This window comes from Schistocerca piceifrons, chromosome 9 (genome assembly GCF_021461385.2).
Source record: "Schistocerca piceifrons isolate TAMUIC-IGC-003096 chromosome 9, iqSchPice1.1, whole genome shotgun sequence".
In the NCBI taxonomy this organism is placed as follows: Eukaryota; Metazoa; Arthropoda; class Insecta; order Orthoptera; family Acrididae; genus Schistocerca; species Schistocerca piceifrons.
The window spans coordinates 129,210,419-129,237,355 of NC_060146.1; the positions used below are offsets into that span (position 1 = coordinate 129,210,419).

At 46.6% G+C, this 26,937-nt stretch overlaps 1 protein-coding gene and 2 non-coding genes across 4 annotated transcripts in view; 2 read left to right on the forward strand and 1 right to left on the reverse strand.

Annotated features, from left to right (window-relative positions):
• The window catches only part of LOC124717040, an 859,980-nt gene that overhangs the window by 158,048 nt on the left and 674,995 nt on the right, over positions 1-26,937 (forward strand). The gene's annotated exons all lie outside the window — the stretch shown is intronic.
• Positions 11,624-11,698, reverse strand: Trnas-cga. Its single transcript has one exon. It is a non-coding gene; the product is annotated as a tRNA-Ser (tRNA).
• Positions 12,152-12,226, forward strand: Trnas-cga. The gene has a single exon. It is a non-coding gene; the product is annotated as a tRNA-Ser (tRNA).

The following is a 26,937-nucleotide window of genomic DNA, read 5'->3' on the forward strand; positions in this document are numbered from 1 at the left end:
ACTTCCGCTATCAGGGTGCCCGTCAGAGTGGCGTGGGCAGAGGTCCACGTGCGACGCATCGTGTTGAGATTAAGCGATCGCGCACGGTTATATACGTGAATTAAACCGATACCGCCCGCCCGCTGCGGCAGTGTCAGGGTGGCGTATCGGACTTTAAAAATCAGACCGGTGCTTACGAAATGTCCATATGCTGCTTGAAATCTGTCGGCCATCGTAGCCGTCAAGGGAAGGATATGCGCAAAATAGTTCAGTTTTGAGACAAGATAGGTGTTGACATAACGTGTTCTGAGGAGCATATCCAAGCGACGCAGTTTGTTGTCCTGCAGCAGAGCTCGTGTCTAGTGTAGGAGCCGGCGGTACGTAGTCGCCGCCGTGCGGCTGACATTGCTATAGAACTGCACTCCTAAACACTTGAGTACGGGCACCTTGTCAAAGGGCACCGCCGTTGTGTGGGAAATCCCCCCTCCGACATCCATGTATTTTGTCTTCTTCTCGTTGATGACGCTCCCAGCGACCGCCTTTAGCCACACCGCCCGGCGCTATGAATGCAATAAAGACTTCGGAACTGTTTCCGTATGTAATGGAATGGGAACGGGTCATGGGCAGGAAAGGTCAAACATCTACATCTACATGGATACTCTGCAAATCACATGTAAGTGCCTGGCAGAGGGTTCATCGAACCACCTTCACAGTTCTCTATTATTCCTATCTCGTATAGCGCGCGGAAAGAATGAACACCTGTATGTTTCCGTACGAGCTCTGATTTCCCTTATTTTATCGAGGTGATCGTTCCTCACTATGTAGGTTTGTGTCAACAAAATATTTTCGCATTCGGAGGCAAAGTTGGTGATTGAGATTTCGTGAGAAGATTCCGTCCCAACGAAAAACGCCCTTCATTTAACGATTTCCAGTCCAAATCCTGTATAATTTCTGTGACACTCTCTCCCATACTTTGCGATAATACAAAACGTGCTGCCTTTCTTTGAACAAGTGAGAAAGGCATAATTTTGATTTTATTATTAACTGCCGCTTGCACAATTTTTTCAGTACGAGCAGCACCGGAGACGTCGACGAGGTGCTGCAGCCGTAAAGCGATGTCATCAGCAGTTGCTCGCAGCAGTTCCGGTGGAATCTGAGCAAAGTGTTCCTCTACACAGGCCTTCAGATCAGGTAGAGTCTGAACGTATTCCTGGTAAAGCCGTTTCTTTTAGATATTCACAGAGCCAAAAATCCCATGGATTCAGATCTGGCAGGCCATGCATCTGGGAAACCTCTCCAGATAATGTGAGCAAAAGTATCCGGACACCCCCAAAAACATACGTTTTCATGTTAGGTGCATTGTGCTGCCACCTGCTACTACGTACTCCATATCAGCGACCTCAGTAGTCATTAGATATCGTGAGAGAGCCGAATGGGGCGCTCCGCGGAACTTACGGACTTCGAACGTGGTCATGTGTCATACGCCTGCACGCGACATTTCCACACTCATAAGCATCCGTAGGTTCCCGATTTGACAGTGAAGTGGAAACGTCAAGGGACACGTACAGAACAAAAGCGTACAGACCGACCTCGTCTGTTGACTCACAGAGACAACCGACTGTTGAAGAGGGTCTTAAAGTGTAATAGGCACACATCTATTCAGACATCACACGGCTGCTCATAAGCCACGCATCACGCCGGTAAATGCCAAACGACACCTCGTTTGGCATAATAAGCGTAAACATTGGACGGTTGAACAGTAGAACAAGGTTGTGTGGAGTGACGAATCACGGTACACAAAGTGACAATCCGATGGCAGGGTGTGAGTATGGCGAATGCCCAGTGAAATCTGCCAGTGTGTGTAGTGCCAACAGTAAAATTCGGAGGGGGTGATGTAACGGTGTGGTCGTGCTTTTCATGGAGGGGTTTGCACACCTTGTTTTGCGGGGCACTATCACAGCACAACAGCACAGGCCTACATTGATGTTGTAAGTACCTTCTTGCTTCGCACTATTGAAGACCAATTGTGGTATGGCAATTGGATCTTTCAACACGATCGAGCACGTGTTCATAACGGACGGCTTGTGGCTATGTGGTTACATGACAATAACATCCCTGTAATGGACTGGTCTGCACAGAGTCCTGACCTGGATCCTATAGAACACCTTTGGGATGTTTGGGAACGCCGACTTCGTGCCAGGCCTGACCGACCGACATCGATACCTCTCCTCAGTGCAGCACTCCGTGAAAAATGGGCTGCCATTCCCCAAGAAACTTTCCAGCACCTGACTGAACGTATACCTGCGTGAGTGGAAGCTTTCATCAAGGCTAAGAGTGTGCCAACACCATACTGAATTCCAGCATTAGCGATGGAGGGCGCTACAAACTTGTAAATCATTTTCAGCCAGGTGTCCTGATACTTTTGATCACATATTGTAACATGTCCGTGGAAGGCTGCATTAAGAAGACCTCTCACCGAAAGAGCGACATGAGATGTTGCCCCATCTTCCATGAAAATAGCGGTTGCCACACAGTGCACCCTTCCAGACCAGGAATCACTTGCTGTACAAGGAGGTCTCGATAACGTGCAGACGTCTTGGTACTCCTCACTGGTTCTCTGGATGTACTCTCATCAAAGAAGAATCAACGACTGTGAATGTGAATCCACACTACGGAGACCCGTATGGCGAGTGCAATATCTCTTCGTGTACCACACATGGTTTATCAGTACCGGATATTCGGCGGTTCTCTGTATTCACTGCACCCTGTAGTGTAAAATGTACCCTGTCACTCCACAGAATATTGCCCAGCCACATGTCATCATCTCGATTGTTGCCAAAAACCGAAGAGCATATTGAGAACGTTGCTGTTGATCATAAGGTTTCAGTCGGTGTACCATCTGGAACTTGCACGAGTAAAAATACACTGCAAAACATTCCAAACTGTTGACCGTGGAATGGACAATTATCGTGGCATTGTATGAGCACCAGCGTTACCCGTGGCAGGCTCTGCATTCTAAGTTACAGTAATACCTATCTCGTCAATAAATTCCACCAGAACAGGACACCTCCGTCTACCAGGTGCTTGAAAAAAGTGTGATATATTCCTACAGAAGGTAGTATTGGTCAAAACTGTCGCCTGAAGTGTTACACTGCACCAGAGACTGAAATGAGACGTACCAGTACAGAGGAAGGTACCCTCTACCACGCACTTACAGTGACTAGAATGTACGGATGTAGCTGTCCGGACACGCTGACTAACATAATATTTTCTGCCGGGCTACCTTTCTTTCTCACTCACATCTCCGAGAAGTCGATATGTCTGTACTGATGTGCTCTCTAACGGGACAAGGAAGACCCAACTCTTACTTCGCACTCCACTGCTAACCAGCACGCGAAACTGTCTCCCAACAGTACTCTAGTATCTCTCTCTGTCGGTCACAACATTATGGCAACCGTTCGAAAACACACACACACACACATTACGAAAAAATGGTTCAAATGGCTCTGAGCACTATGAGACTTAACTTCTGAGGTCATCAGTCCCCTAGAACTTAGAACTACTTAAACCTAACTAACCTAAGGACATCACACACATCCATGCCCGAGGCAGGATTCGAACCTGCGACCGGAGCGGTCGCGCGGTTCCAGACTGTAGCGCCTAGAACCGCTCAGTCACTCCGGCCGGCCCACACACATTACGCAAAACAATAAGACTACATTATAATTTCAAACTAAAGAAGAAAAAATTACATGAGCAATATAAGTACAGATCTTCATCTACATATGCATACGTGCTCCGCAACCAGCATACCGTGCATGACGGAGGATATCTTGTACCTATGTCAATCCCTTTCTTATTCCACTGGCAAATGGAACGAGGAAAAACGACTGTTTATATGCCTATGTAAGAACCATAATTTTTCTTATCTCGTCTTCGTGGTCAAGTCAAATGCACAGTATCTTGCCAGCAGTAGGATCTTTACGCACTCAGTAGCACATGTCGACTACCTAAATTTTCTCAATAGTGTTTCACTAAAATATCTTCCCTCCCGGGTTCCCATTTGATTACACGAAGCATCTCCGCGATACAATAGCTCCCTACTTAGCAATCATATACAACTGCTCGCTCACCGATAGATCTGTGCTTGCAGATAGGAAAATTGCGCAGGTCGCACCAGTGTTTAAGAAGGGTAGTAGGAGTAATCCATCGAACTACAGACCTATATCATTGACGTCGGTTTGCAGAAGGGTTTTGGAGCATATACTGTATTCAAATATTATGAATAACCTCGAAGGGACCGATCTGTTGATACGTAATCAGCATGGTTTCAGAAAACATCGATCTCGTGCAACGCAGCTAGCTCTATATTCGCATGAAGTAATGGCCGCTATCGACAGGGGATCTCAAGTTGGTTCCGTATTTCTAGATTTCCGGAAAGCTTTTGACACCGTTCCTCACAAGCGACTTCTAATCAAGCTGCGGGCCTATGGGGTATCGTCTCAGTTGTGCGACTGGATTCGTGATTTCCTGTCAGGAAGGTCGCAGTTCGTAGTAATAGACGGAAAATCATCGAGTAAAACTGAAGTGATATCAGGTGTTCCCCAGGTAAGCGTCCTGGGACCTCTGCTGTTCCTGATCTATATAAATGACCTGGGTGACAACCTGAGCAGTTCTCTTAGGTTGTTCGCAGATGATGCTGTAACTTACCGTCTAGTAAGGTCATCCGAAGATCAGTGTCAGATGCAAAGTGATTTAGAAAAGATTGCTGTATGGTTAGTTGACGCTAAATAACGAAAAGTGTGAGGTGATCCACATGAGTTCCAAAAGATATCCGTTGGAATTCGATTACTCGGTAAACAGTACAATTCTCAAGGCTATCAATTCAACTAAGTACCTGGGTGTTAAAATTACGAACAACTTCAGTTGGAAAGGCCACATAGATAATATTGTGGGGAAGGCGAGCCAAAGGTTGCGTTTCATTGGCAGGACACTTAGAAGATGCAACAAGTCCACTAAAGAGACAGCTTACACTACACTCGTTCGTTCTCTGTTAGAATATTGCTGCGCGGTGTGGGATCCTTACCAGGTGGGATTGACGGAGGACATCGAAAGGGTGCAAAAAAGGGCAGCTCGTTTTGTATTATCACGTAATAGGGGAGAGAGTGTGGCAGATATGATACGCGAGTTGGGATGGAAGTCATTAAAGCAAAGACGTTTTTCGTCGCGGCGAGATCTATTCACGAAATTTCAGTCACCAACTTTCTCTTCCGAATGCGAAAATATTTTGTTGAGCCCAACTTACATAGGTAGGAATGATCATCAAAATAAAATAAGAGAAATCAGAGCTCGAACAGAAAGGTTTAGGTGTTCGTTTTTCCCGCGAGCTGTTCGGGAGTGAAATGGTAGAGAGATAGTATGATTGTGGTTCGATGAACCCTCTGCCAAGCACTTAAATGTGAATTGCAGAGTAATCATGTAGATGTAGATGTAGATACTAGGATGTTGATTGAATTCACCGGTAACAAATCTAGGCGGACCCCTCCGAGGTTCTTCGATATCTTCCTCTAATCCGACATGGTGCGAATACCTAACACCCTAGCAGAACTCAAGAATGGGTGGCATTAGAGTATTATACACGGTCTCATTTACAGATGAACTACACTTTTCCTAGAATTCTCCCAATAAACTGAAGCCAACCATTCGTCTTCCCCACTACCGACCTTACGTATTCGTTCATATCACTTCGCAACGCTACTCCTAGATTTTTAAGTGATGTGATTATATCAAGTAGCATACCGGCAATACTTTACGGGTTTGTTTTTCCTATTCATCTGCATTGACTTACATTTTTCTATGTTTAGATCAAGCTCGCATTCATCACACCAAATAAAAATTTTATCTAGGTCATATTGTATCTTCCTACAGTCGCTCAACTTCGATACCTTTCCCCATGCCACAGCATCTTGGGCAAACAGCCGCAGGTAAGTGGCCATCCTGTGCGTCAGATCAGTTATGTATACAGTTAACAAGAGCGGTCCTTTCACACTTCCCTGGAGTACTCCTGACGATGCCCTTGTCTCTGACGAACACTACCTGTCCAGTACAGTTTACTGGGTTCTATTACTCAAAAAGCCTTCAAGCTACACACATATCCGGGATCCAATTCACTTAATCGGACCGTGTTAACAGCCTACAATGGGGCTCTGTGTCAAACGCTTTCCGGAGACTTAGGAATATGGAATGTGTCTGTTGCCCTTCTTCCGTGATTCGGTGGATATCGTGCAACAAAAGGGCAGATTTATAAAAGTATCACTACTATTACTACTGTCAAGGGAAAAGTCAAGAATAACACTATTAGTTATTCTCACAACAAGAGGAAGCTGAGTGTAATGTTACTCCAATGACAGGAATTAATGATGAGCGTTGTGATAATCTAAAGGAATCGGATTATGTTTCGTCACAAGAAAGGTTACTTTTTGATCGGGAGCAGCTGTTATACTATAGAGGATCCAACCAACGTTACGGTGATCGTAAAGTAATACTGCAGTTACGTAATTCTAAAACAGCCGCCAGCTCAACTAAGCAAAGTCCAAATGGTTCAAATGGCTCTGAGCACTATGGGACTTAACTTCTCAGGTCATCAGTCCCCTAGAACTTAGAACTACTTAAACCTAACTAACCTAAGGAAACACACACACATCCATGCCCGAGGCAGGATTCGAACCTGCGACCGTCGCGGTTGCATGGTTCCAGACTGTAGCGCCTAGAACCGCTCGGCCACTCCGGCCGGCATCTAAGCAAAGTGATTCCAAGTAAATATATTATTAATCGAGAAAACTAAGCGATGTGTGAGACTTTACTTGGGCGCGAAAGGGTTGGCAAGATAACGGGTCGTCAGCAACACAGATAAAAACTTAAAACGTCTTGCCAATCAACTACCTCTCACTAGCGTATAGTATCTCTTTTAAAACAAGAAAGATAATATTCATTACATACTACCCCGTAATAACGGAAGTGCACAACTAAATTGAACATGAGGTACCTTTAACACTTTAATACTGAAAGACAGTAATACAGAAATGATTATTAAACTGTTACGGTAACTGATACGAGTACTATATGTTTTTATTTCGAGTACTTAACATCTTTGCATTATATTTAGCATAGTGAAATACGGGGACCCTGAATCTGTTACGGTCTTAACAGGTTGTAGCCAGCTATCTTTACAAGAACCCAAATATATCTAAATTCGTAAATGCTTGCACTGTAAGAATTACTATAGTGCTGGCTCAGTATTTGGTGGGGAAGGTGGATCCATGAACTGCTCTGTCCACTGACTGGGTTTAGTACAATCACTTCTGGCAAGACGCAATAAAGATACACACACACACACACACACACACACACACACACACACATAAACACAAATATATGAATAAAAGCACGGTTACAAATCTTCAAAGTAAATGGTAATTGAGTTGGCCTCTGAACTGTAACTCCGTTCGAACAGGCATCGGAAGGCCCAACGGTGCCTACCGACCGCCGAGTCATCCTCAGATGGCTTGCTTATTGGGTGAAGATTTGGAGGGACAGGTGGTCAGCACATTTCTCTCATGATCGTTGGCTGTTTTCGTGACCGGAGCCGCTACCGCTGAATCAAGTAACCTCTCAATTGGCGTCACAAGGAGTGAGTGCACCCCGCTTGCCAACAGCGCTCTGCAAACCCGAACGGTCACCCATCCAAATGCTAGCCCAGCCTGCCAGCGCTTAACTTCGGTGGGCTGACGGGAACCGTTGGCGCTCTGAATTTTAATGGTCTGTAATTGCTTCCTACAATCATAATTCTGCTCTATTACCTACAATACTGGGGAAGGTTTTTGATAAGAATTACCATGTGAAGCGTTTCATACAAAAGACTGAACTCCTCAGAAAATTATTGCTCCACGAAAGTTAATAATTTTGAAACAGTAATGACTTTTTAGTTCAGTAGATGCAGAGGCACTCGGAATATTTCATTACTAAGACTGAGGAATTAATCAGTGTTCTTAACGCCAAATTGAAATTAGATCCCTTGTTGTTTGCACATTAAGCAACTTGAAATGGTTCAAATGGCTCTGAGCACTATGGGACTTAACATCTGAGGTCATCCGTCCCCTAGACTTAGAACTAATTAAACCTAACTAACCTAAGGAAATCACACACATCCATGCCCGAGGCAGGATTCGAACCTGCGACCGTAGCGGTCGCGCGGTTCCAGACTGAAGCGCCTAGAACCGCTCGGCCACACCGGCCGGCTGAGTGATGGGACTGCTAAGTGCTATACCACCTACCGCACTCCCCTGACTTAAGCCCTCGTAAGTTCAACTCAATTTCTAAACTTAAGGAAACACTTCACAGCATTCGCTTCATAACTGCTGCGAATTCGCCGGGCAATAGACCGCGTCGCTCGAAATGTCAATACAACTGGAAGTGCTAAGAGAATCCTACGACTTCCACATCACTGGCAACGGGTTATACACAATGCTGGTGACTACACTGAAGGTCAGGAAAACTTTGAAACAACTATCTATTTTGCACGAGCTGTAAATAAATAGGTGCCACTATTAAAGTTCAAACCCTCGTACATTTGACCAGAATTTTCTCGGGTTCTCGGCAAGAGGTTCAGCTAAAGTATGATGGTGGAAGTTGTTGTATGCTTTGCGCAACGACGACATGACGGCCATTGGTCCACGTCCTATTATTCCCTAGTTCACAGTTAGGTGTGTGTTACAAACTGCCTATTTGCTTCTGTCTCGGGTTCTTCGGCCGACGTTCGTCTGATCATTTTACTGACGTTTCGCCAGCACGAGTGACTGGCATTGTCAAAGCTTCACCCTCCATTGCCGGTGGTGAAATGGCAATGGAGGGTGAAGCTTTGACAATGCCAGTCACTCGTGATGGCGAAACGTCAGTAAAATGATCAGACGAACGTCGGCCGAAGAACCCGAGACAGAAGCAAATAGGCAGTTTGTCAACGACTGGCCACGAAAGCCTGAACAATTTTGTATTAGGTGCGTGTGTTTTCCTTCACAGCGCTGCCTCACCTACGGACACACACGCACTTTGCGTGGCCATGCTCGAGAATTCGGCGCACGGGGCATGCGTGTCATACATTCGACCACAAGGACCGAGGGATTCAGTTTCAGACACGCGGATCACAGTCTAACAAAAGGAGCTGTCGGTGCGTGCGTGTAACCCGAGTGTCTGGCGGCGGCAGGGATGCAAATGAGGCGCGTTGAGAACCCGCCGCTGGCTTTTCCCCGCGGTCCAGATGACGCCACACGTGCAGGGAGGGGCACCAAAGCCGCAACACAAAGACAGCCTGCCGTACACCTCTGGCATAATGCGTAACAGGCCGAAGCACGACTGCCACCTCATGGAATTGCCGCCTATTCAAATTCCTCAGTAACAGATACGAACATGTACTAAAAGTTTTGGTGATGATGGTAATTTCTTGGATTGGGCGCACTACAGCAAACTATTTGTCACTCATTTTAAAATTCAGTAATATACACTGAAGAACAAAGGAACAGGTACACCTGCCTAATATCGTGTAGGGCCTCCGCGAATTCGCAGAAGCGCGACAACACGACGTCGTATGGACTCGACTCAAGTAGTGCTGGAAGGAATGGACAGCATGAATCCTGCAGGGCTTCCACAAATCCGTAAGAGTACGAGGGTATGGAGAGCTCTTCTGAACAGCACGTTGCAAGGCATCCCAGATATGCTCAATATAGCCGGCCGCGGTGGTCTCGCGGTTCTAGGCGCGCAGTCCGGAACCGTGCGACTGATACGGTCGCAGGTTCGAATCCTGCCTCGGGCATGGATGTGTGTGCTGTCGTTAGGTTAGTTAGGTTTAAGTAGTTCTAAGTTCTAGGGGACTGATGACCACAGCAGTTGAGTCCCATAGTGCTCAGAGCCATTTTTGAACCATATGCTCAATAATGTTCATATCCGGTGAGTTTGGCCGCCAGCGGAAGTGTTTAAACTCAGAAGAGTGTTCCTGGAGCCAATCTGAAGCAATTCTGGACGTGTGGGGTGTCGCATTGTCCTGCTGGAATTGCCCAAGTCTGTCGGAACGCTCAATGGACATGAAATTGATGCAGGTGATCAGACAGGATGCTTTCGCACGTGTCACCTGTCAGTCATATCTAGACGAATCAGGGGTCTCATATCACTTCACCTGCACACGCCTCGCACCATTACAGAGCCTCCACCAGGTTGAACAGTCCCATGTTGACATGCAAGGTCCGTGGATTCATGAGGCCGTCTCCATACACATACACGCCCATCCAATCGATACAATTTGAAACGAGACTCGTCCGACCAGGCAACATGTTTCTAGTCCTCAACAGTCCAGTGTCGGTGTTGACGGTCTCAGGTGAAGCGTAAAGCTTTGTGTCGTGCAGTCATCAAGGGTACAGGAGTGGGCCTTCGGCTCCGAAAGCCCATATCGATGTTGTTTCGTTGACTGGTTCGCACGCTGACGCACGTTGACACTAGTTGGCTGATCCCGGAGGAAGTTCGAGTCCTCCCTCGGGCATGGGTGTGTGTGTCTGTCCTTAGGATAATTTAGGTTAAGTAGTGTGTAAGCTTAGGGACTAATGACCTTAGGAGTTAAGTCCCATAAGATTTCACACACATTTGAACATTTGAACACTTGTTGATGGCCCAGAACTGAAATCTACAGCAATTTGCGAAAGGCTTGCACTCCTGTGACGTTGAACGATTCTCTTCAGTTGTCATTGGTCCCGTTCTTGCTGGATCTTTTTCCGGCCGCAGCAATGTCGGAGATTTGATGTTTTAGCACATTCCTGATATTCATGGTACCCTCGTGAATTGGTCGTACGGGAAAATCCCCACTTCATCGCTACCTTAGAGATGCTGTGTCACATCGCTCGTGCGACGGCTACAACACCACGTTCAGACTCACTTAAATCCTTATAACCTTTGTAGCAGTAGTAACCGATCTACCAACTGCGCCAGACACTTGTTGTCTTATAGACGCGTTACCGACCGCAGCGCCGTATTCTGCCTGTTTACATATCTATCTATTCGAATACGCATACCTATATCAGTTTCTTTGGCGCTTCAGTGTAGATACAAGCAGCAGAATAATTTAACTTCAATCTCTAACATTAGAAAGGCAAGTTGTTTAACATTGTTATCAAAAATCTCGTAAAGCTCATGATCGATTTACTTCAGATTTTTACGCAATGCACTGAAGTGAGGTAAGTCACGGGATCCCTCCTAAGATCAGACCTCTTTTTACCGAACCAAGCGCAGCAACTCGTTGTGTCATGGCCTCAACAGGTCGTTTGAAGCCCCTTGCAGAAATACTGTGCCATATTGCCCCTACAGCTGTCCGTAACTGCGACAAGTGTACCCGGTGCAGGATTTTGTGTACGGACTGACCTCTCGGTCATGTCCCGCAAATGTTCTGTGGGATTCACGTCGGGCGATCCGGGTGGCCACATCATTCGCTCGAAATGTCCAGAATGTTCTTCAAACGATTCGCGAACAATTGCATTGTCCAGAATGAGATTTTCACTCTGCAGCGGAGTGCGCGCTGATATGAAACTTCCTGGCAGATTAAAACTGTGTGCCCGACCGAGACTCGAACTCGGGACCTTTGCCTTTCGCGGGCAAGTGCTCTACCAACTGAGCTACCGAAGCACGACTCACGCCCGGTACTCACAGCTTTACTTCTGCCAGTACCTCGTCTCCTAGCTTCCAAACTTTACAGAAGCTCTCCTGCGAACCTTGCAGAACTAGCACTCCTGAAAGAAAGGATATTGCGGAGACATGGCTTAGCCACAGCCTGGGGGATGTTTCCAGAATGAGATTTTCACTCTGCAGCGGAGGCAAAGGCAAAGGTCCCGAGTTCGAGTCTCGGTGGGGCACACAGTCTTAATCTGCCGGGAAGTTTCATATCAGCGCACACTGCGCTGCAGAGTGAAAATCTCATTCTGGAAACATCCCCCAGGCTGTGGCTAAGCCATGTCTCCGCAATATCCTTTCTTTCAGGAGTGCTAGTTCTGCAAGGTTCGCAGGAGAGCTTCTGTAAAGTTTGGAAGCTAGGAGACGAGGTACTGGCAGAAGTAAAGCTGTGAGTACCGGGCGTGAGTCGTGCTTCGGTAGCTCAGTTGGTAGAGCACTTGCCCGCGAAAGGCAAAGGTCCCGAGTTCGAGTCTCGGTCGGGCACACAGTTTTAATCTGCCAGGAAGTTTCAATTGCATTGTCATCCACAAAAATTCTATTTGTTTGGAAACGTTAAGTCTATGAATGGCTGCAGATGGTCTCGAGGCAGCCGAATATATCCATTTCCAGTCAATGATCGTTTCAGTTGGACCAGACCACCCAGTTCTTTTTATGTAAACACAGCGTATCCATTGTGGAACCACCACCAGCTTGCACAGCGCCTCGTTGCCAACTTCAGTCCATGGCTTCGTGCGGTCTGTGCCACACACGAACCATACCATCAGCTCTTACCAGTTGAAACCGGGACTCATCTGACCAGCCACAGTTTTCCAGTGGTCTAGGGTCCAAACGATATGGTCAAGAGTCCAGGGAAGGTGGTGCAGGTGATATCGTGCTGTCTGCAAGAGCACTCGCAGTTTTAGATCATTAACGCTGTATTTCGCCGCACTGTGCAAACGGATTCGTTCGTCGTACGTCCCACATTGATTTATGCGGTTATTTGAGGTAGTGTTGCTTGTCTGCTGGCACTGACAACCCTACGTAAACGCCGCTACTCTCGGTTGTTAATTGAAGGCCGTCGGCCACTGCGTTGTCGGTGGTAAAAGGCAGTGCCGGAGATTTGGCAATCTCGATACACTCTTGACACTGTGGACCTCGGAATACAGAATTCCCTAACCACTTCCGAAATGGAATGTCCCGAGCGTCTAGATCTTACTGCAAATCCGCTTTCGAAGTGTGTTAGTCTCCTTCGTGCGGCCATTATCGCGTTAGAAACCTTTTCACATGAATCAGATGAGAAAATTGGCAGTTCTGTCAATGAACTGTCCGTTTGTACTTTGTGCACGCAATAGTGCCGCCATCTGGTTATGTGCCTATCGCTACCCGACGACTTCTGTCGCCTCCGTTTAAAGCGTTAGGATCGTCGTAGGCTACGTAATTATTTTTTAAATATCTATGGCACATAAATATGAAGCGACGATATTCAGCCTCGCGGAGTGTCCGCGCGGTTTGAGGCACAATACCATCGGCAAAGCTCAAAATTTTTATTTCTTCTCCCTCGACTTTAATTCAGTTTCCAATTCTTCCTTGGATCCTTTACTGTCGAGTCTGAATAATACACTACTGGCTATTAAAATTGCTACACCACTAAGATGACGTGCTACAGACGTGAATTTTAACCGACAGGAAGAAGATGCTGTGATATGCAAATGATTAGCTTTTCAGAGCATTCACACAAGGTTTGGCGTCGGTGGCGACACCTACAACGTGCTGACATGAGGAAAGTTTCCAACCGATTTCTCATACATAAACAGCAGTTGACCGGCGTTGCCTGGTGAAACGTTGTTGTGATGCCTCGTGTAAGGAGGAGAAATGCGCACCATCACGTTTCCGACTTTGATAAAGGTCGGATTGTAGCCTATCGCCACTGCGGTTTGTCGTATCGTGACATTGCTGCTCGCGTTGGTCGAGATCCAATGACTGTTAGCAGAATGTGGAATCGGTGGGTTCAGGAGGACGATATGGAACGCCTTACTGGATCCAAACGGCGTCGTATCACTAGCAGTCGAGATGACAGGCATCTTATCCGCATGGCTGTAACGGATCGTGCAGTCCCGTCTCGATCCCTGAGTCAACAGATGGGGACGTTTGCAAGACAACAACCATCTGAACGAACATTTCGACGACGTTTGTAGCACCATGGACAATCAGCTCGTAGACCGTGACTGTGGTTACCCTTGACGCTGCATCACAGACAGGAGCACCTGCAATGGTGTACTGAACGACGAACCTGGGTGCACGAATGGCAAAATGTCATTTTTTCGGATGAATTCAGGTTCTGTTTACAGCATCATGATGGTCGCATCCGTGTTTGGCGACATCGCGGTGAAAGCACATTGGAAGCGTGTACTCGTCATCGCCATACTGGCGTATCACGCGGCGTGATGGTGTGGGGTGCCATTGGTTACACGTCTCGGTCACCTCTTGTTCGCATTGACGGCACTTTGAACAGTGGACGTTACATTTCAGATGTGTTACCACCCGTGGCTCTACCCTTCATTCCATCCCTGCGAATCCCTACATTTCAGCAAAATAATGCACGATCGCATGTTGCAGGTCCTGTACGGCCCTTTCTGGATACAGACAACGTTAGACTGCTGCCCTGGCCAGCACATTCTCCAGATCTCCCACCAACTGAAAACGTCTGGTCAATGGTGGTCGAGCAACTGGCTCGTCACAATACGCCAGTCACTACTCTTGATGAACTGTGGTATCGTGTTGAATCAGCATGGGCAGCTGTACCTGTACACGCCATCCAAACTCTGTTTGACTCAATGGCCAGGCGTATCAAGGCCGTTATTACGGCCACAGGTGGTTGTTCAGGGTACTGATTTCTCAGGATCTATGCACGCTAATTGCGTGAAAATGTAATCACATGTCAGTTCTAGTATAATATATTGCCCAATGAATAACCGTTTATCATCTGCATTTCTTCTTGGTGTAGCAATTTTAATGGCCAGTAGTGTATTACTCCTTAAGGTGTTGCTTCCCTTTCGTATCATTCGACCTTTATAACAGCAGTCTGATTCCTGTAAAAGTTGTAAATAAGCTTCGTAATCTACCTACGTACTCTGCTAGCCAGCGTATGGTTCGTAGCGGAGGGTACCCTGTTCCCCTATGTGAGACCATTAATTTCGCTTATCTTCGTAGCAGAATCGTTCTGCAATAAGATTCAAATGCTGTTTCTGTAACTTTCTCAGTAGTGTTCCTCGGAAAGAACGTCGGCTTCCCTGCAGGGATTCTCATTTGAGTTTTGGGAACATCTCCATAAGACTTGCGTTTTTTTCGGACCTGTCAGTAACAAATCTAGCAGCCTAGCCGCTGAATTGCTTCGATGTCTTCCATTAATACGACATGGCGTGGATCCCAAACACTCGAGCAGTAGTCAACAATGCGTCGCACAAGTGTTATATATGCGGTATCCTTTACAGGTGAACGACGCTTTCTTAAAAAATTGTCCCAATAAACCGAAGTCGAACATTCGCCTTCCCTACCACAATCCTCACACGCTCGTTCCATTTCATATCGCTTTGCAACGTTACGCCCGGATATTTAATCGACGTGACTGTGTCAAGGGTATTATTAACGTAGTACTCGAACATAATGTGTTTGTTTTTCCTACTTACGCGCATGAACTTACATTTTTCTGCATTTAGAGTTAGCTGCCGTTGATAACATCAAATAGAAATTTGGTATAAGTCATCCTATGTCCTCCGACAGTCACGCATCCACCATTCATTTATCATCATCATCATTTAAGACTGATTATGCCTTTCAGCGTTCAGTCTGGAGCATAATCCCCCTTATAAAATTCCTCCATGATCCCCTATTCAGTGCTAACATTGGTGCCTCTTCTGATGTTAAGCCTATTACTTCAAAATCATTCTTAACCGAATCTAGGTACCTCCTACCCTCTACTGCTGAACCCATGAGTCTCTTGGGTAACCTTGCTTCTCCCATGCGTGTAACATGACCCCACCATCTAACCCTGTTCGTCCTGACTGCTACATCTATAGAGTTCGTTTCCAGTTTTTCTTTGATTTCCTCATTGTGGACACCCTCCTACCATTGCTCCCATCTACTAGTACTTGCAATCATACTAGCTACTTTCATATTCGTAACCTCAACCTTATTGATAAGGTAACCTGAATCCACCCAGCTTTCGCTCCCATACAACAAAGTTGGTCGAAAGATTGAACGGTGCACAGATAACTTAGTCTTGGTACTGACTTCCTTCTTGCAGAAGAGAGTAGATCGTAGCTGAGCGCTCACTGCATTAGCTTTGCTACACCTTGCTTCCAGTTCTTTCACTATGTTGCCATCCTGTGAGAATATGCATCCTAAGTACTTGAAACCGTCCACCTGTTTTGTTCCTCCTATTTGGCACTCAATCCGTTTATATCTCTTTCCCACTGACAGTACTTTCGTTTTGGAGATGCTAATCGCCGGCCGAAGTGGCCGTGCGGTTCTAGGCGCTGCAGTCTGGACCCGCGAGACCGCTGCGGTCGCAGGTTCGAATCCTGCCTGGGGCATGGATGTGTGTGCTGTCCTTAGGTTAGTTAGGTTTAACTAGTTCTAAGTTCGAGGGGACTAATGACCTCAGAAGTTGAGTCCCATAGTGCTCAGAGCCATTTGAGACGCTAATCTTCATACCACAGTCCTTACATTTCTGATCTAGCTCTGAAATATTACTTTGCAAACTTTCAAACGAATCTGCCATCACAACTAAGTCATCCGCATATGCGAGACTGCTTATTTTGTGTTCACATATCTTAATCTCACCCAGCCAGTCTATTGTCTTCAACATATGATCCATAAATAATAAGAACAACAGTGGAGACAGGTTGCAGCCTTGTCTTACCCCTGAAACTACTCTTTTATGTTTATAGAAAACAACAGCGATCCTGTGACACTTCGCTGGGGCACTCCTTGTCTCTGATTTTTTTAGCCGATAAGTAGAGAACCTGACAGGGGATTGTCGATATCCCAGGCTTACTGGCCACGGCAGGTACGCCGTGTAGACGTCAGTGTTGTGACTGCCCAGTGGCGTCGTGGGGCTGACAGAAGAGTCAAGGCGTGACAACCTTGACGTCTCAGGTAGCAGGCAGGTGTGTGTGAGGCGTGGGTGGCTGGCGGAGGCGGCCGCGCCAGGGCGCTGTGTGTGTGTGTGTGTGTGTGTGTGTGTTTGCGAGCGGCTGCCAAACACCGCCGGGCCACCTCACCTCTCCTCAGCTAGTGCGACCGCAGCATGCATTAAACATGGCCGGACGGCCGGCCCGTGTCTTCAGCTGGGCGCCACTGCCAACCCCTCTGAGTCTCTCCTGCTGGTAGCACTCTGGTTCAGATTACAGATTCAGCTGACAAACACAAAGGTTCGAGGAGACACTTTGCGTTATAGTGCAAGATATTGCAGAAAGATACAGACGTAAGAGTCGAATGCAGGATTTTGGCCTTGGCGGATGAATGGGGGTGGTAGCTGGGGGTGGGGGGGAATGTGGCTCAGATGGTTCAAATGGCTCTGAGCACTATGTGACTTAACATCTGAGGTCATCAGTCCCCTAGAACTTAGAACTACTTAAACCTAACTAACCTAAGGACATCACACTCATCCATGCCCGAGGCAGGATTCGAACCTGCGACCGTAGCGGTCGCGGGGTTCCAGACTGAAACGCCTAGAACCGCTCGGCCACAACGGCCGGCGGGGAATGTGGACTGAGCTCAGAAGCTACAGGTATTAAGTTGATGTATAATTTGGTAGTGTCTTTCCATAAGCTTAATAAACACAAGAGACACACTTAAATGTCGTAGGACAATGGCCTCCCATCGGGTAGACCGTTCGCCTGGTGCAAGTCTTTCGATTTGACGCCACTTCGGCGACATGCGCGTCTATGAGGATGAAATGATTATGACGAGGACAACGTAACACCCAGTCCCTCAGCGGAGAAAATCTCCCACCCAGCCGGGACATTCTGTCGCGCTGACCACTCAGCTACCGGGGGCGGACAAGAGACACACTTAAAAGAGCCTTTAGTCATCAATAACATATTCTCCTTCACTAATTAACAACATTCTGCCAACGCTGGGTTAGCTTTTAGATTCCGCGACTGTAGAAATCACGTGTTTTTTTGGCGAAGAACTCGCCGAGCCATGGTCGGAGCGCATTTTCGTCCGGAAACGAAGTTCCTTGAAGTTTGTTCGATTGATAGCGGACAGTGTGAAAATCTGAGGGCGCAAGATCAGGTGAATAAGGTGGATGCAGAATGCCTTTCCAACTCGACGTCCGTATAATGTTTTTTGTCAGTCTAGCAGAATGCAGGCGTTATCGTGGAGTAGCGTCAGTGCATACAATCTTCCTGATCCTTATTCTTGGACTGCGTCTGCAAGACGCCCCACCTGTTGACGCCCCACCTTTCCCCTCGATGTAACCAGCGGCGGTTACATCGAGGGGAAAGCAATTCGTAGTACACCACACCATCGCTGTTGCACCAGATGCATAACATTATGTTTTTGTGGACGCGCACCTCTTTATATGGACACTCGCTGCTTTGAAATTTCCTGGAAGGTTAAAACTGAGTGCCGGACCGAGACTCGAACTCGGGACCTTTGCCTTTCGTGGGCAAGTGCTCTACCATCTGAGCTACCCAAGCACGACTCACGCCCCATCCTCACACCTATACTTCTGTCAGTATCTCGTCTCCTACCTTCCAAACTACACAGAAGATGTCCTGCGAACGAGATACTGGCAGAAGTACAGCTGTGAGGACGGGGCGCGAGTCGTGCTTGGGTTGTTCAGGTGGTAGAGCACTTGCCCCCGAAAGGCAAAGTTCGAGTCTCGGTCCGGCACACAGCTTTAATCTGCCAGGAAGTTTCATACCAGCGCACACTCCTCTGCAGATTGAAAATCTCATTCTAGTTGCTGCTTTGTTTGGCCTCAGTCATTCCTTTCTTTTCCATACATTAGCAGAAAGACGCCATTACTCGACGCCAGTAACGATACAGTTTGAGAGCGGTCGTTGTTGTTTACGAGCCAACTGATGACGAGCAAGCAGAGATGTACATACGGCCATCCTCTAATGTTCGTGATATGGCTTAGAGCATACGATGCCCGTAAACCCGATTTTAGAACGTTCCACCTTGCGTGCTACTGTCCCATCATAACGAGGCCATCACAGTTCACCACATTTGCCAGTATACCGACGTGGATCATAGTGGTTTAATGCGTTTAAACGATCTTCATCAAGCCTCGCCGATCTTCCTGAATGTGGAGAGTCACTAACGTCAAAACGATCCTTCTTGCCGTGCTCTGTTCAATGGGATTATCCCTATACATGCTGCAAATGTTTCTGACTTCCTCAAACAGAAGAACATGTCGGAAATGTTTCGTATTCTCCACTTGGCACTACATTTTCTAGCGTCCACAGCTCCACTCACTATGCCCAAAAGACAAAAAGAGAATATGTAAACTCAAATAACAACAATGAACTACAATTTAAAAAAATGACAATCGATAAATAAAGTAACCTAATATTACCACTCCATCTGCAAATTCTCTAGCGCCATGGTCGGAGTGTAATGAGATTTTGGCTAGTACTTCCTCCACCCCCCCCCCCCTCCGTCCCCCGTTGTTCCCCCATCATCTACATTAGCATCTGCCTAAACGTTAAAATAGAAATAACTTCCTTTGAAAGCTTTCATTTTTAAAATGACGATAGATTAATGATATTTAGTTTTTACACGTGTTTTTAGAAAACCACGAAGTAATGAGTCAATAAGACAAATGGTACTGTTTATTTCTAGCAATTCTTTTTTATAGACTGTTGGAGCAATTCTCAGTCCATCACGAGCACTTCCAACAATTTCTGCTAAAAAACGAAAGCTAACTTCCCCCCATTAAGGGTAGACACTTGTTACGAAATACACTTCCTCTTCACCACTCCTCTCCCTCGCAAGAGTGGCACCTTCATTAAAAATCAACCAATGTAAAATGTGTGGACAGAACTTAGGACTACTATTTGTAAATCACTTGAATCCGGCTTCCTTACTTCTGAACTGGCAGAAAGTGGAAAACTCTAGGCTGTCAGTTCTTTGTGTCGTTCGGCTACCAGTAATAATAACAATAATTATAATAATACAGTGTAAGGAGCTGGAATTCGGAGCTAAATAATTCTAGAAACGAAAAAAATGGAATTGAGGTAAACTGCCTGGGTTTTCCATGCGATTTTGCGTACTTTCATAAAAATTGACAGGTGCAGTTATTCAAGTAATCTTCTAGAAGAAAAAGCAAATAGAACTGGTCTCAACCTTCAGCTGAAAAAACAAAATTCATAAAAAGTACACCAAATTACATAGAAACACAAATAGGTAACATAGCGCGAATAAGTAGTTTCAAATATCTTGAAGAAACTATACAACAGAAAAATTTGCAGTACATATAACAGTTAACAAAACGGAGACAGCATAACTACTGATATATTTGCATAACGACTGATATGCTTGCATATCGACTGATATGCTTATTTACAGCAAGAAATGCATATCTACAAATTGAGAACTATAACACTATTTCGTACTGATACGACTAGAATATTTATATAGATGTGAATGCCTAATAATGAACTACATGTTGGGCAGAATAGCGGTACTTGAAAGTTGGACAGTTACAAGAATAATGGTTACAATACAAACTACAGATGGCTGTAAAATGAGAAGTAATGAGGAGATCTACAAAAATACAGAGAACAGGCTGACGAAACAAATACACAGCTGGCCATTAAAATTGCTACACCACGAATATGATGTGGTACAGACGCGATATTTAACTAACAGGAAGAATATGCTGTGATATGCAAATGATTAGCTTTTCAGAGCATTCACACAAGGTTGGTGCCGGTGGCGCCACTTACAACGTGCTGACATGAGTAAAGTTTCCAACCGATTTCTCATACACAAACAGCAGTTGACTGGCGTTGCCTGGTGAAACGTTGTTGTGATGCCTCGTGTAAGGAGGAGAAATGCGTACCGCCACGTTTCCGATTTTGATAAAGGTCGGACTGTAGCCTATCGCGACTGCGGTTTATCGTATCGCGACATTGCTGCTCGCATTGGTCGAGATCCAATGACTGTTAACAGAATATGGAATCGGTGGGTTCAGGAGGATAATGCGGAACGCTGTGCTGGATCCCATCGGCCTCGTATCACTAACAGTCGTGATGACAGACATCCGCATGGCTGTAACGGATCGTGCAGCCACGTCTCGATCCCTGAGTCAACAGATGGGGACGTTTGCAAGACAACAACCATCTGCACGAACAGTTCGACGACGTTTACAGCAGCATGGTCTACAGCTCGGAGACCGTGGCTGCGGTTACCCGTGACGCTGCATCACAGACAGGAGCGCCTGCGATGGTGTACTCAACGACGAACCTGGGTACACAAATGGCAAAACGTCATTTTTTCGGATGAATTCAGGTTCTGTTTACAGGATCATGATGGTCGCATCCGTGTTTGGCGACATCGTGGTGAACTCACATTGGAAGCGTGTATTCGTCATCGCCATACTGGCGTATCATCCGGCGTGATGGTATGGGGTGCCATTGGTTACACGTCTCGGTCGCCTCTTGTTCGCACTGACGGCACTTTGAACAGTGGACGTTACATTTCAGATGTGTTACGCCCCGTGTCTCTACCCTTCATTCGATTCCTGCGAAACCCTACATTTCAACAGGATAATGCACGACCGCATGTTGCAGGTCCTGTACGGGCCTTCCTGGATACAGAAAATGTTCGACTGCTGCCCTTGCCAGCACATTCCCCAGATCTCTCACCAACTGAAGACGTCTCGTCAATGGTGGCTGAGCAACTGGCTCGTCGCAATACGCCAGTCACTACTCTTAATGAACTGTGGTATCGTGTTGAAGCTGCATGAGCAGCTGTACCTGTACACGCCATCCAAGCTCTGACCCAATGGCCAGGCGTATAAAGGCCGTTATTACGGCCAGAGGTGGTTGTTCTGGGTACTGATTTCTCAGGATCTATGCACCCAAATTGCGTGAAAATGTAATCACATGTCAGTTGTAGCATAATATATTTGTCCAATGAATACCCGTTTATCATCTGCATTTCTTCTTGGTGTAGCAATTTTAATGGCCAGTAATGTATTATGATCACTTTTGTCTGAATCTCAGCCGGCCGCTGGTGGCCGAGCGGTTCTGGCGCTACAGTCTGGAACCGCGCGACCGCTACGGTCGCAGGTTCGAATCCTGCCTCGGGCATGGATGTGTGTGTTGTCCTTAGGTTAGTTAGGTTTAAGTAGTTCTAAGTTCTAGGGGACTTATGACCTCAGCAGTTGCGTCCCATAGTGCTCAGAGCCATTTGAACCATTTTGTCTGAATCTCATGTGTCGACTCTCGGTTTTTCACTGTTTCTTTCATACATTGGAGCCAAAGTTCATAGCGGAGGCTTTCTCACGAGCGACGCACGCTCTGCTGTTATGTCAGCCAAAAGTGCACAGTGTGCACGAGGGATTTTCGACACCCCTGCTTTATTGCATCGGGTGTTGGCCAGCCATGTGAAGCTGGTTCTGAGTAAACAGAGTACAGAGAAACTGATTTTTTTTCATTTCATGTACTATTTACCGAACTAAGTTCTTTACAAGGGAAGCTATGCAGCTTTGCAACACAGACGTTTCAAGACAGTCGATATTCTGGTACGGGCTCTGAACACTGTGCTCTTGAATGACTCACTGTAACATAAGTAACCACTACCACTATTATCCCTGTAACTGTGCCTTCTCGACACGGATGTGAAAGAGACAGCACCTGCCGAAGAGTAAAGCCAGGTGAAAGAGGGCGTGGGTCGCAATGCAAGCAGAGCGTTTAGTGGAGGCCCCAGCACGGAGTCGCGAGGAACACCTGGCGGCCGCTTCCTGCAGGCGCTCCGCAGAGGGGCGGCTAGCCACACTGCCTGCCTGGCACTCTTCAGGAAGCCGGCAGGAGGCGCGGAATGTAAAAGCTGCGAGAATCCGGCCTCTCTCCATTGCTGCTGCCTACACGGGCCCCGCACTGCTGCTTCTGTGGAGTGCCGCTTTCACGGACACACTGTCCGCGCATCGGACTGGAAGGGCAACAGGTAACGGCGGCCAGCTTCATGCCTTAATCCAGTCTTCCCGACCTGAGAGGAATCACTCCACTACGGGGGAAAATGAATTTTTCCGAGATGTAAAAAGAAAAGGACTCGATTAGGTAAGTCCGCAGCCCGTGGTCTCGCGCACGGGGTCCCGTATTCGATTCCCGGCGGGGTCAGGGATTCTCCCTGCCTCGAGATGACTGGGTGTTGTGTTGTCTTCATCATCATCACTCATCCTCATTACGGTCGGAGGAAGGCAATGGCAAACCACCTCCGCTAGGACCTTGCCTAGTCGGCGGTGCGGGTCTCCCGCATCTTTGCCTACGCTCCTCGGAGTATGGGACAACATCGTCATCCTCGTCGGTTAGATAAAAGTCACGAAACTATCTTATTTTGAAAACATCATTAGTATTATCACTAATTCGTAAGAATGTAATACCAATTACGTAAGTTACCAATAATTACATACTTTTTCAAATACTAGAGACACAGTTCAGTGGAGGTTACACCTTGTGAAATGACGGTACCAGAAGTGTTGCAAAAACATCTTCGAATTTTTTATGTGAAAGCTCAAAAAAGCAAAGCTCTTTAAGTAAAACAAACATTATAAACGTTCTACATCTTTATTCTTCGTGTGTGCATATAGTGCTTGCACCTTTCGTCACTATACGGCTACGAACTATAGCATATAACATAGCGGTGTGTAACGTAACTACACTAAAGAGCCAAAGAAACTGGTACGCCTGCCTAATCCAGTGTAGGGCCCCCGCAACATAACGTGGCATAGACTCGACTAATGTCTGAAGTAGTGCTGGAGGGAACTGACACCATGAATTCTGCAGGGCTGTCCATAAATCAGTATGAGGGGGTGGATATCTCTTCTGAACAGCACGTTGCAAGGCATCCCAGATATTCTCAATGAGTTCATTTTGAGGAGGATGGGGGCCAGTGGAAGTGTTTAAAGTCAGAAGAGTGTTCCTGGAGCCACTCTGTAGCAATTTGCGAAGTGTAGGGTGTAGTATTGTCCTGCTGGAATTGCCAAGCATAATGGACATGAATGAATTCACGCCATCAGACAGGATGCTTACGCACGTGTCACCTTTCAGAGTCGTATCTAAATGTATCAGGGGTTTCATATCACTCCAACTGCACACGCCCCACCAGGTAGAAAAATCCGCTGCTGACATGCAGGGTCCATGCATTCATGAGGTCTCCATACCCGGACAGGTCCTTCCGCTCCATACAATTTGAAACGAGACTCGTCCGACCAGGCAACATGTTAGCATTCATCAACAATCCAATGTTGATGCCGACGGGCCAGGGGAGGCGTAAAGCTTTGTGTCGTGCAGTCATCAAGGGTAAGGAAAGGGCCTTCGTCTTCGAAAGGCTATATCGATGATGTTTCGTTGAGTGGTTCGCACGCTGACACTTCTTGATTTAAGTTTGCAGCAATTTGCGGCAGGGTTACACTCCTGTTAGTTGGACGATTGTCTTAGGCGTCGTCGGTCCCTTTCTTGCACGATCTTTTTCCGACCGCAGCGACGTCAGACACTTTGATGTTTTACCGAACTTTTGATATTCACGGTACACTCGTGAAATGGTCGTACGAGAAAATCCCCACTTCATCGGTACTTCGAAAATGCTATGTCCCATTGTTCTTGCGCCGACTGTAGCACCACGTTCGAACTCACTTAAATCTCGATAACCTGCCATTGTAGCAGCAGTAACCGATCTGATAACTGTGCCAGACACTTGTTGCCTTATATGGGCGTTGCCGACCGCATCGCCGTATTCTACCTGTTTACATATCTGCATTTGAATACGCATGCCTATACCAGTTTCCTTGGCATTTCAGTCTAGGTGCACATGGGCATATAGGATCCACATTTCTAGATTTAGGAAACCGTTCAGACGCTTTACCATCTCGACGAGTACCAACAAATACAATTATATGCAGGTAAGTGATTGGCGAGACGATTACTCAACACATGTCCAATCGGGGACATGTCTGGGAATTTTGCTGGCGGCGGGAGTACATCAGCCAAGGCCGTCGCGAGAGCGCATGGGCTGTAGCGGTCGCTGCAGGACTCGCGCTTCGAGCGGCTATACCAGGTTCTTTGGCGCTACATTGGATGTCGGTGTGTGAGAAACAGCGAGCTATTATCAAGTTTCGAATTCAGATAGTTGGTCCACACATGGAGCACCCTCTCCTTCAGCATGATAATGCCAGACCTCATATGAGCGTTGCGATATGTGCAGCATTCCTACGCCTAGGGTTCACTGTCATCGATCATCGTGCATATCAGGGCTTCCCAACCTTTTCAGCTGGCGGACCCCTTCTTCAGTCCAAAATCCATGGCGGACCCCTATTCAGTCAAGAGCACAGTAAGTTTAAATTTCAGAGAGAAACCCATGGGAACTGAAAGCTTCTTAATGCAGGTGCCATGTTCTCAATGACCCCCCCCCCCCCCCCCTCCGAAGTATCAATAGTCTTTGGTTTAGAGATTAATGAAAACAACTTGAAATTAACGATCCAATTTGAATTCCCACTGTATCCAGACACTTACTAGTGGATTTACTCCCTTTGTTCAACACACTATAGCCTGATTAAAATTACTTGGTAAATGAAATTTCACACGATGACGCTTTCTTCCTCCAAGAGCAATCGACGTCACGTCCAAACTGTTTGCTGTTAACAAGCTGTCGCTTATGGTCTTTTCACTTCCACTATTTGGCTACTATTGTGTAAGGAGCGTGCATATTTAGTAACAGTCGTGTGTGTATGTGTGTGTGTGTGTGTGTGTGTGTGATTTTTCGTGAATTCCGAAGAAAAATGTTCAAATGTATGTAAAGTCTTCCTTTGGTCGTCCTCCCTCCTAATTTATTTCAACTGGAAACTTCCCTTGTTGTGAAGGCGATGGAGAAACCGCACCCTTCTTGAATGATCCTGTCTTCAGCCACCGACCCATCTTAGAAGTAATAAACTGGTCAAAAATCGACTTATGAAACAGGTAGTGCACTGACAAAGCAAGTTTAACATTTAGCGATGCCTGGGGCCGCATACGTGCGAGCGAGCGCTGTGATTGGTTGACAAAGCTCGCTCTACGCATGCGCAAAAGGTTTCAGCGCATCTAGCGCCGTGAGCCGGCGCACAAACCCCGTATTGTTGCGAAACAGTCGGTCAGAGAAGCCGCATTCTCTGGCACTAAACTGTGTATACGTTCTCACTTAGGAACGGCAAAGGCTGCTTGGGGATACGACCTGTAGTAAAAGTACACATGTTTTTCACACGAAAAAAATAGTGATGAATTTGATTTTCACATTTTTATTCAATAATTTTACTCATTATTTTACACTATTTGGTGAAAGGTGGCCGCGGACCCCCTAGAAGGAGCCAGCGGACCCCTAAGGGGTCCGCGGACCACAGGTTGGGAAGCCCTGGTGCATATTGTCCTACTCGGCACCATCCAGTTCTCATCTGTTTACAAAAAGAACAGCTTCGAGGACCTCACTTTGATAGTGATGAAGCGGTGTAGGCAGTGGTGAATTTGTGGCTCCGTCAGTAAAGTCAGATATTCGACGGTGACGGTAGCAACAAACTCGTCTCTCGTTGGGAGAAATGTGTTCTTCGCCATAGTGACTGTGTTGAGAAATAAACACATAGACATGAAGAGTAAAGAGCTAGAATTAGGAAGCATACTTTCTAGCGCCCCCCCCCCCCCCCCCCTCGTATGAGCATCAACTTCCCAGCATAGTCCTCTCACAATACCCGTATTTTGTGCTTTGTACCAAGAACCCTATGGCAGTAAAATTGAGAGATATACTTCATTTACTGTTAAATACGTCATGAGAATGCCTTCTCCGAGTTGTAGGTAGTGTCCCAAATGGACCAGAAATTGCTTCATTAATCACTTCGCAACAGATAAACGAACTAACCGCAGCGCAACATAATAGTAAATATATGACTACACTATAGTCCCTACACGGTATTATTATTGTTATTAGACATAGTGGTCATGCACAAAACACTGT